The sequence below is a fragment of the Hordeum vulgare genome, chromosome 6H (genome assembly GCF_904849725.1).
Source record: "Hordeum vulgare subsp. vulgare chromosome 6H, MorexV3_pseudomolecules_assembly, whole genome shotgun sequence".
In the NCBI taxonomy this organism is placed as follows: domain Eukaryota; kingdom Viridiplantae; phylum Streptophyta; class Magnoliopsida; order Poales; family Poaceae; genus Hordeum; species Hordeum vulgare.
Genome location: NC_058523.1, coordinates 469111648 through 469121922, shown reverse-complemented (window position 1 = coordinate 469121922; position 10275 = coordinate 469111648).

The following is a 10275-nucleotide window of genomic DNA, read 5'->3' as shown; positions in this document are numbered from 1 at the left end:
CAGGCTTGTGGCCACCCCCTGGCCCCCCTCCGGTACTTCTTCGGCCCAGTATTTTTTATATATTGGGAGAAAATCTCCGTTGATTTTCACGGCGTTTGGAGTTGTGTAGAATAGGTATCTCAACTTTGCTCCAGTTTCAGGCCAGAATTCCAGTTGCCGGTATTCTCCCTCTTCATGTAAACCTTGCAAAATAAGAGAGAAAAGGCATAAGAATAGTACCGTGAAGTGAAATAATAGCCAAAGAAACGATAAATATCAACGTGAAAACATGATGCAAAATGGACGTATCAACTCCCCCAAGCTTAGACCTCGCTTGTCCTCAAGCGAAAGCCGAGCTCAATAAATATCTCCACATGTTTAGGGAGAGAGGTGTCGACAAAACAAGATATGAACATGCATGCATCCTGATCAAGATTAGAACAACAATACCAACATATAATCTCTCATGCTAAAGTGATAATTCCTTCACAAAGTAAAGCTTGGATCAAGAACCTTACCGAGAAGTAACAACCAATAGCCTTTAGTCATTGAAGCAATTGCAATTTATCACAACATCAGAAAGTGTCAAGTAAGAGCTTGTAAAGCAAATCCACATACTCAATCATTCTTTCATTCTCTACAATTGCTACAACTCACGTGGTACTCATGAGATCAAAGTTTCAGCTGAACACAAAGAAAGATAGGGGCTTATATTTGCCTCCCAACTGCTTACCTCAAGGGTAATGTCAACAGCAATAATTCATGAATGCCTACCTCCAAGTTGACATATGAATATAGATCTTTCCCAAGCATGTGACGGTAGCCAAGACAAAGGCAAAATAGGGAATTGGTGAAGATCACCATGACTCTTTCAGGGACAAAAAGTAAAGGTACAAGATAGGCCCTTCGTAGAGGGAAGCAGAGGTTGTCATGCGCTTTTGAGGTTGGGATGCGTGTCCTCTTAGTGCGGAGGAGCGTCACTTTGTATTGCCCCCTGTGATAAAGAACTTTATTATGCAGTCCGTCGCTTTTATGTCTTCCTCATCACAGGTTCGTACAAAGCTTATTTTCCACACACTAATAGATCATACATATTAGAGAGCAGTTTTTATTGCTTGCACCGATGACAACTTACTTGAGGGATCTTATTCAATCCATAGGTAGGTATGGTGGACACTCATGGCAAAACTGGTTTGAAGGTTTTTGGATGCACAAGTAGTATCTCTACTTAGTGCGGGAGGTTTGGCTAATGTGAGGTGGAAGCAATCGTCACATGCTAAGGGATCTCTAAACAGATAACATTGTTCGGAGCCAGGCAAACACAATTTATTATGTTGTCTTCCTTATCCAACATCTACTTCTAGGCATGCAATAGTTTAGTGAGTGTTCACAATCATAGGTGGTGTCAGAGATGGTGTATTTATATGTGAACCTCTCCTTCTTTATCACTTCCTATTAATTGCAACAATGACCAAGGTCTACGTTTGCCTACCCTCAACAAGTTTCAATCCTCATTCTTTTTATATGTGAAGCCATCACTTCCCACAAGATCACTACATGATCTTTCATGCTTTGTTCTATTCTCACTCTTTTGATCGTGGCAAGAGGCAAAGCCCTTCAACTAAGACACTCTTTATTATATGGCTCACGAGCAAGAATACATCGGGGGTGACACAAAGCAAAAATCAAAACTAAAACACTAATACTTTACTCAACTAAAAAAACTGAAAAGGAAAACTAAAACAAAGGTAAAAGCAAAAGATGTGATGGTGATACAATACCGGGGCAACTCCCCCAAGCTTGGCAAAAGCCAAGGGGATTGCCATACCAATGCTCAGTTGTCTTCCTTTGGTGGTGATGGTGGAGTTGTTACAACATGAGTTTGATCATCCGTCCTCCAAGGCATAGGTCCTCCATCATGGAAGGATGAACGAGTCGCCGGAATCCTCAAATCTGCAGCCAACCGTATTGATTTAAATCTATACTCATACTCACAGTTTTGGTTCTAAAGGTCATAGATCTGGCCCTGGAGTTGATCAACCCTGTCATAGAGCCTGGAGAGGTGCTTCCCAATGTAATTGGCATCCATCTTGTGCTTGTTGGTGAACTCCGTGATCATCATGTGGTTGGCGTTGAGTCCACGCTCCACCATCCCTTGGCACTTGAAGACTTGTTGCTCCATGCTTCGAGCCTCGTCTCCACGCTTCCGGTCTTCTTAGGCCCCTCAACATCACAGATGTGCAACATCCCCTCACGCATCTCGATAGATTGAGGGTGTTGCAGCACTTTCGTGAGGTAGGGATTGATGACCATCTCGAAGATCTTGTCCTTAGGAGCTTTTGGGGAAGTCATGGCGATCTAGATCTACAACAGAAACATGCTCGAAATGAAAAACAGAGGAAATCTGCGTGATGCAGGGGTCAGACCAAACGGAAGTATTTATAATGATGTTTTCCAGACCAGAAGGAGTCCCGTGCATGAAAACGGAGTCCGGGAGGCGCACGAGGTGGCCACAAGCCCTCACGGCACGGCCAGGGGTGGGCCCACGCCATGCAGGCTTGTCGCGTCCTTGCGCACTTTCCGGACTACTTCCAATTTTTGTATTTTTTTCAAATATTCCAAAATGAAAATTTCCTATGGGGAACGTTTTGGACTCTGTTTTCTTACCGAATCTCATACCTCTTCGTTTTCGGAGTCTGAAACAGGCTGATAAATGTCCCTTAGGTATTCTTCCGGAGTTATGGTATTGATGATATTGCTTTCAACATTTATGGGAGTACTGATACGTCTCAAACGTATCTATAATTTTTTTATGGTTTCATGTTGTTATCTTGTCATCTTTGGATGTTTTATGTACCTTCTATATCTTTTTGGGGACTAACTTATTAATTCAGTGCCAAGTGCCAGTTCCTGTTTTTTCTGTGTTTTTGGCTCTTTTCAGATCTGATTTTGGAATGGAGTCCAAATGGAATAAAATCCCCGAAATGATTTTTTTCTCGAACAAAAGAAGATGAGGGAGCATGTGGGCCAAGCCAGGAGGGCTCCAGGGAGCCCACAAGCCCCCACTCCGCCACTAGGGGGAGGCGGCGGTGGCAGGGCTTGTGGCCTCCCTGAGCACCCCGTGACCTAGATCTTTGGCCTATATATTCCCTAAAATACAGCAAAAAATCAGGGGATCCACAAAAATACTTTTCCGCCGCTGCAAGCTTCCATTTCCGCGAGATATCATCTTGAGACCCTTCCCGGCGCCCTACCGGAGGGGACTTTGGAGTTGGACGGCTTCTTCATCATCATCAACACCCCTCCAATGACTCGTGAGTAGTTCACTTCAGACCTACGAGTCCGTAGTTAGTAGCTAGATGGCTTCTTCTCTCTCTTGGATCTTCAATACAAAGTTCTCCATGATCTTCATGGAGATCTATCCGATGTAATCTTCTTTGGCGGTGTGTTTGTCGAGATCCGATGAATTGTGGATTTTTGATCAGATTATCTATGATATATATTTGAGTCTTTGCTGATTTCTTATATGCATGATTTGATATCCTTGTAAGTCTCTCCGAGTCTTGGGTTTTGTTTGGACAACTAGATCTATGATTCTTGCAATGGGAGAAGTGCTTGGTTTTGGGTTCTTACCATGTGGTGACCTTTCCCAGTGATAGTAGGGGCAGCAAGGCACACATTAAGTAGTTGCCATCAAGGGTAACAAGATGGGCTCTGTCGTTGATATGAGATTGTCCATCTACATCATGTCATCTTGCTTAAGGCGTTACTCTGTTCTTTTGGACTTAATACACTAGATGCATGCTGGATAGCGGTCGACGTGTGGAGTAATAGCAGTAGATGCAGACAATATCGGTCTACTTGTTTTGGACGGGATGCCTATAGATATAATCATTGCCATAGATGACGTCACGACTTTGTGCGGTTCTATCAATTGCTCGACAATAATTTGTTCACCCACCGTCTACTTGCTTTCATGAGAGAAGCCACTAGTAAATACTATGGCCCCCGGGTCTATTCACATCTATCGTTTCCACTTTCGCTTTTACTTTGCTTTGTTACTTTGTTGCTTTCAGTTCTCACTTGGCGAACAATCTATAAGGGATTGACAACCCCTTCATAGCGTTGGTAGCAAGCTTTTGTGTTTGTGCAGGATCTTGTGATACTCCTCCACTGGATCGATACCTTGGTTCTCAAACTGAGGGAAATACTTACCACCGTTGTGCTACATCACCCTTTCCACTTCGAGGGAACACCAACGCAAGGCTCCAAGGCCACGGGGGAAATCCTTTGCATATTTTCCTAGGAAGTCCCTTAAGGCGTAGCCGTAGCAGAAGGATTCCTGGTGCCGTCGACACGACTATTTCTCGCGCCGTTGCCGGGGAAAGCACAACTGACATCAAGTACCTGAGATATAATGCTTGATTCTCTGCCCATTTACCACTCTCGGACAATTACCTTCCGTGTTGTTGATCTTGATAGCACCGGAACGATATACTTCCTCAACAACATAGGGACCTTCCCATTCAGAGAGAAGCTTGCCTGCAAAGAATCTTAAACGAGAGTTATATAGCAAGACATAATCACCTACATTGAACTCACGCTTTTGTATTCTCTTATCATGCCACCTATTAACCTTCTCTTTGAAGAGCTTGGCATTCTCATATGCTTGAGTTCTCCACTTATCAAGCGAGCTAATGTCAAATAACCTCTTCTCACCGGCAAGTTTGAAATCAAAGTTGAGCTCTTTGATTGCCCAATAAGCTTTATGCTCAAGCTCAAGAGGTAAGTGACATGCTTTCCCATACACCATTTTGTACGGAGACATGCCCATGGGATTCTTATAGGCAGTTCTATAAGCCCACAGTGCATCATCGAGCTTCTTAGACCAATTCTTTCTAGACCTCTTGATAATATTTTGCAGAATCAGTTTAATCTCTCTATTACTTAGCTCTACTTGACCACTGGACTGAGGGTGGTAGGGAGACGCAATTCTATGGTTGACATCGTACTTAGCAAGCGTTTTACGGAAAGCACCATGAATGAAGTGTGAACCACCCTCGGTCATTAGATATCTAGGGATTCCAAATCTAGGGAAGATAACTTCTTTCAGCATCTTGATAGAGGTGTTGTGATCAGCACTACTGGTGGGGATAGCTTCTATTCACTTAGTGATGTAATCAACAACAACTAAGATATGCTTATACCCGTTGGATTTTGGAAAAGGTCCCATATAATCAAAGCCCCACACATCAAATGGTTCAATGACAAGTGAATAGTTCATAGGCATTTCCTCACGTTTGCTAATATTACCTATTCTTTGACATTCGTCACACGACAAGACAAACTTACGGGCATCCTTGAAGAGAGTGGTCCAATAGAAACCTGATTGCAATACCTTATGTGCAGTTCTATCTCCCGCATGGTGTCCTCCGTAGGCCTCGGAGTGACACTTCTGTAGGATCTGTCCCTGTTCATGTTCAGGTACACAACGTCTAATAACACCATCTACTCCTTCCTTATAAAGGTGAGGGTCATCCCAAAAGTAGTGTCCCAAGTCAAAGAAGAATTTCTTCTTTTGGTGATACGTGAAACTAGGTGGTATGTATTTGGCAACAATATAGTTTGCATAATCAGCATACCATGATGCACTACGTGAAGCATTGATGACATTCAATTGCTCACCGGGAAAGCTATCATCAATAGGTTGTGGGTCATCAAGAACGTTCTCCAACCTAGACAAGTTATCTGCTACTGGGTTATCAGCACCCTTTCTGTCAACAACGTGCAGATCAAATTCTTGTAGCAAGAGAACCTATCTGATAAGTCTAGGTTTAGTGTCCTTCTTCTCCATGAGGTACTTAATAGCAGCGTGATCAGTGTGAATAATGACTTTGGAATCAACAATGTAAGACCTGAACTTTTCACACGCAAACACGACTGCTAAAAATTCCTTCTGTGTAGTAGCATAGTTTCTCTGGGCACTGTCTAGAGTTTTACTAGCGTAGTGAATAACATTCAACTTCTTATCAACTCTTTGCCCTAGAACAGCACCAACAGCATAATCACTAGCGTCACACATGATCTCAAAAGGCAAGTTCCAATCAAGTGGTTGAACAATAGGTGCACTTATCAAAGCCCTCTTAAGTATTTCAAAGGCTTCCTCATAATCATCGTCAAAAACAAAAGGAATATCCTTTTGCAAGAGATTGGTAAGAGGCCTAGAAATCTTAGAGAAGTCTTTGATGAACCTTCTATAGAAACCAGCATGACCAAGCAAACTTCTTATCCCTCTGATATCTGTGGGGTATGGCATTTTCTCGATTGCATCAACCTTAGCCTTATCGACTTCAATACCTCTTTTGGAAATTTTATGTCCTAAGACGATGCCTTCATTAACCATAAAGTGGCACTTCTCCCAATTCAAGACAAGATTGGTGTCTTTACATCTCTGCAAGACCCGATCAAGGTTGCTGAGGCAATCATCAAAGGAAGACCCGTAAACAGAAAATTCATCCATGAAAACCTCGACAATCTTTTCACAAAAACCAAAGAATATAGCCATCATACATCTTTCAAAGGTGGCAGGTGCATTACATAAGCCAAAAGGCATACGTCTGTAGGCAAAGGTACCCAAAGGGCAGGTGAAAGTGGTTTTCTCCTGATGAGATTGTGCAACTGGTATTTGGGAGAAACTAGAATAACCGTCTAGAAAGCAGAAGTGTGTGTGTTTGGATAGTCTTTCTAGCATTTGGTCGATAAAAGGCAGAGGGTAATGATCTTTCCTAGTGGCCTTATTCAACTTCCTAAAATCAATCACCATCCTATAGCCAGTAATAATCCTCTGTGGGATCAACTCATCCTTATCATTAGGGACAACGGTAATGCCTCCTTTCTTAGGAACGCAATGCACCGGACTCACCCAATCGCTATGAGCAACAGGATAGATAATACCTTCTTCTTGGAGCTTTAGTATTTCTATTCTCACTACTCCTTTCATCTTAGGATTCAATCTCCTTTGATGATCAGCAACTGGTTTGAAATCAGGATCAGTTTTGTTCTTGTGCTGGCATAGGGTAGGACTAATGCCCTTAAGATCATCAAGAGTATATCCTATAGCAGCACGGTGCTTCCTCAGAGTTTTTAGTAACTTCTTTTCTTCCTGCTCTGAGAGGCTAGCACTAATAATAACAGGATATATCTCCTTTTCATCAAGATAGGCATACTTAAGAGTATCAGGCAACTGTTTAAGCTCGAACACAGGATCACCCTTTGGTGGAGGTGGATCCCCAAGCAGTTCAACAGGCAGATTATTCTTAAGGATAGGATATTGTTCTAAGACAACTCTATATATTTCATCCCTTTCATCCATATGCATATCATTTTCATACTCAAGCAAGTATTGCTCTAAGGATCAGTAGGAGGCACGGGAATAGAAGCTAATGCAATAGTTTTATCCCTACTAGGCAACTCCTTTTCATGAGGTTGTCTGCCGAACTTAGAGAAATTGAACTCATGTGACACACCTTCAAAGCCAACAATGACAGTTTGCTTCTCACAGACAATATGAGCATTGGCGGTATTGAGAAAAGGTCTGCCAAATATGATGGGACAAAAGCTATCTTGTGAAGTAGCAAGAACGAGGAAATCAGCAGGATACTTCATTTTACCACACAAGACTTCAACATCCCTAACAATTCCCACGGGGCAGATAGTATCTCTATTGGCAAGCTGAATGGTGACATCAATAGGCTCTATCTCAACAGGTGCAATCTAATCTTTGACTTCATCATATAAGGATTGAGGTATTGCACTAACACTAGCACCCAAGTCACATAAACCATGATAATAATGATCTCCTATCTTAACAGAAACCACATGCATGCCAACAACAGGCCTATGCTTGTCTCTAATGTGAGGTTTAGCAATTCTAGCAGCATCTTCACAAAAGTGAATATTATGTCCCTCAACTTCTTCAGACAGAAGATCTTTGATAATATCAATGCTATGCTCAACTCTAATTTGCTCAGGGGGTGTAGGTGTCCTAATATAGCCTCTACGTATCACAGTTGAAGCTTTGGAATGATCCTTTATCCTAACAGGGAAAGGTGGTTTCTCAATGTAAGCACTGGGGACCACAGGATCATTATAGGCAATGACTCTCTCTTCAACTGGAGTGGGTTTAACTACGTTGACTTCTAAAGGAGGATGAAATTTAAACCACTTCTCTTTGGGGAGATCAATATGAGCAGCAAAAGATCCACACAATGAAGCTACTATCTCAAAGTCAAGTCCATACTTAGTGCTAAAGTCACAGAAAGTATTTGTCTCAACAAAGGATTTAACGCAATCAAAAGTGAAATTCATACCTGACTCCTTACCTTCTTCAAGCTCCCAATCTTCAGAGTTGCGTTTAATTCTCTCCAATAAATTCCACTTGAAGTCAATATCTCTCTTCATAAAAGAACCGGTACAAGAAGTGTCAAGCATGGTGCGATCATCATGAGAAAGCCGAGCATAGAAGTTCTGAATGATAATTTCTCTCGAGAGCTCATGATTGGGGCATGAATATAGCATTGATTTAAGCCTCCCCCAAGCTTGAGCGATGCTTTCTCTGTCACGAGGCCAAAAATTATAAATATAATTCCGATCGCGATGTACTAAATGCATAGGATAAAACTTTTGATGAAATTCCAATTTCAACCGATTGTAGTCCCATGATCCAGTATCATTACATAGCCTATACCATGTCAACACCTTATCTTTCAAAGATAAAGGAAAGAACTTCTTCTTGAACTCATCCTCGGGCACACGTGCAAGCTTAAATAAACCACAAACCTCATCTACATAGATCAGATGCAAGTCTGGATGTGATGTTCCATCTCCTCTAAAAGGATTAGCCAGCAGTTTCTCAGGCATACCCGAAGGAAATTCAAAGAAAATATTTTCAGTAGGTGCAGCAACTTGAGGAGAAACTCTCTGTGCTTCCGTTAGAGGTGAAGATACCCCGAACAAGCCCCTCAAAGGATTAGTATCCATAGTGACAAGTGACAAGAAATTTCAGCACACTATATGAATGTTTCCTTACCAAGTTCCACTTACCAAAGGTGCTTCACTCCTCGGCAACGGCGCCAGAAAAGAGTCTTGATAACCCAGAAGTATAGGGCATCAATCATAGTCCTTTCGATAAGTAAGAGTGTCGAACCCAACGAGGAGCAGAAGGATCTGACAAGTGGTTTTCAGCAAGGAAAAATCTGCACGCACTGAAATTCTCGGTAACAAGTGATTGTGTGGTGAGATGATTCGTAGCAAGCAACAAGTAACAAAAGTAGCAACGGTGCAGCAAAGTGGCCCAATCCCTTTTGCAGCAAGGGACAAGCCTGGACAAAGTCTTATAGGAGGAAAAACGCTCCCGAGGACACACGGGAATTTCTGTCATGCTAGTTTCATCATGTTCATATGATTCGCGTTCGTTACTTTGATAGTTTGATATGTGGGTGGACCGGCATTTGGGTACTGCCCTTACTTGGACAAGCATCCCACTTATGATTAACTCCTCTCGCAAGCATCCGCAACTACGAAATAAGAATTAAGACAAAGTCTAACCATAGCATTAAACTAGTGGATCCAAATCAGCCCCTTACGAAGTAACACGTAAGCTAGGGTTTAAGCTTCTGTCACTCTAGCAACCCGTCATCTACTTACTACTTCCCAATGCCTTCCTCTAGGCCCAAATAATGGTGAAGTGTTATGTAGTTGACGTTCACATAACACCACTAGAGGAAAAACAACATACAACATATCAAAATACCGAACGAATACCAAATTCACATGACTATTATTAGCATGACTTATCCCATGTCCTCAGGAACAAAAGTAACTACTCACAAAGCATAATCATAATCATGATCAGAGGTGTAATGAGTAGCATCAAGGATCTGAACATAAACTCTTCCACCAAATAATCGAACTAGCAGCAACTACAAAGAGTAATCAACACTACTAGCAACCTTACAAGTACCAATGGGAGTCGCGAGACGGAGATTGGTTACAAGATATGAACTAGGGTTTGGAGATGAGATGGTGCTCATGAAGATGTTGATGGTGACGAGTCCCGTCCGATGAGAGGAGTGTTGGTGATGACGATGGCGACGATTTCCCCCTCCGGGAGGGAAGTTTCCCCGGCAAGATCGTCCTGCCGGAGCTCTAGATTGGTTCTGCTCAAGTTCCGCCTCGTGGCGGCGGCGAAACCACGAAAAAGCTCCCTTCTGATATTTTTTTTCCTGGACGAAACCT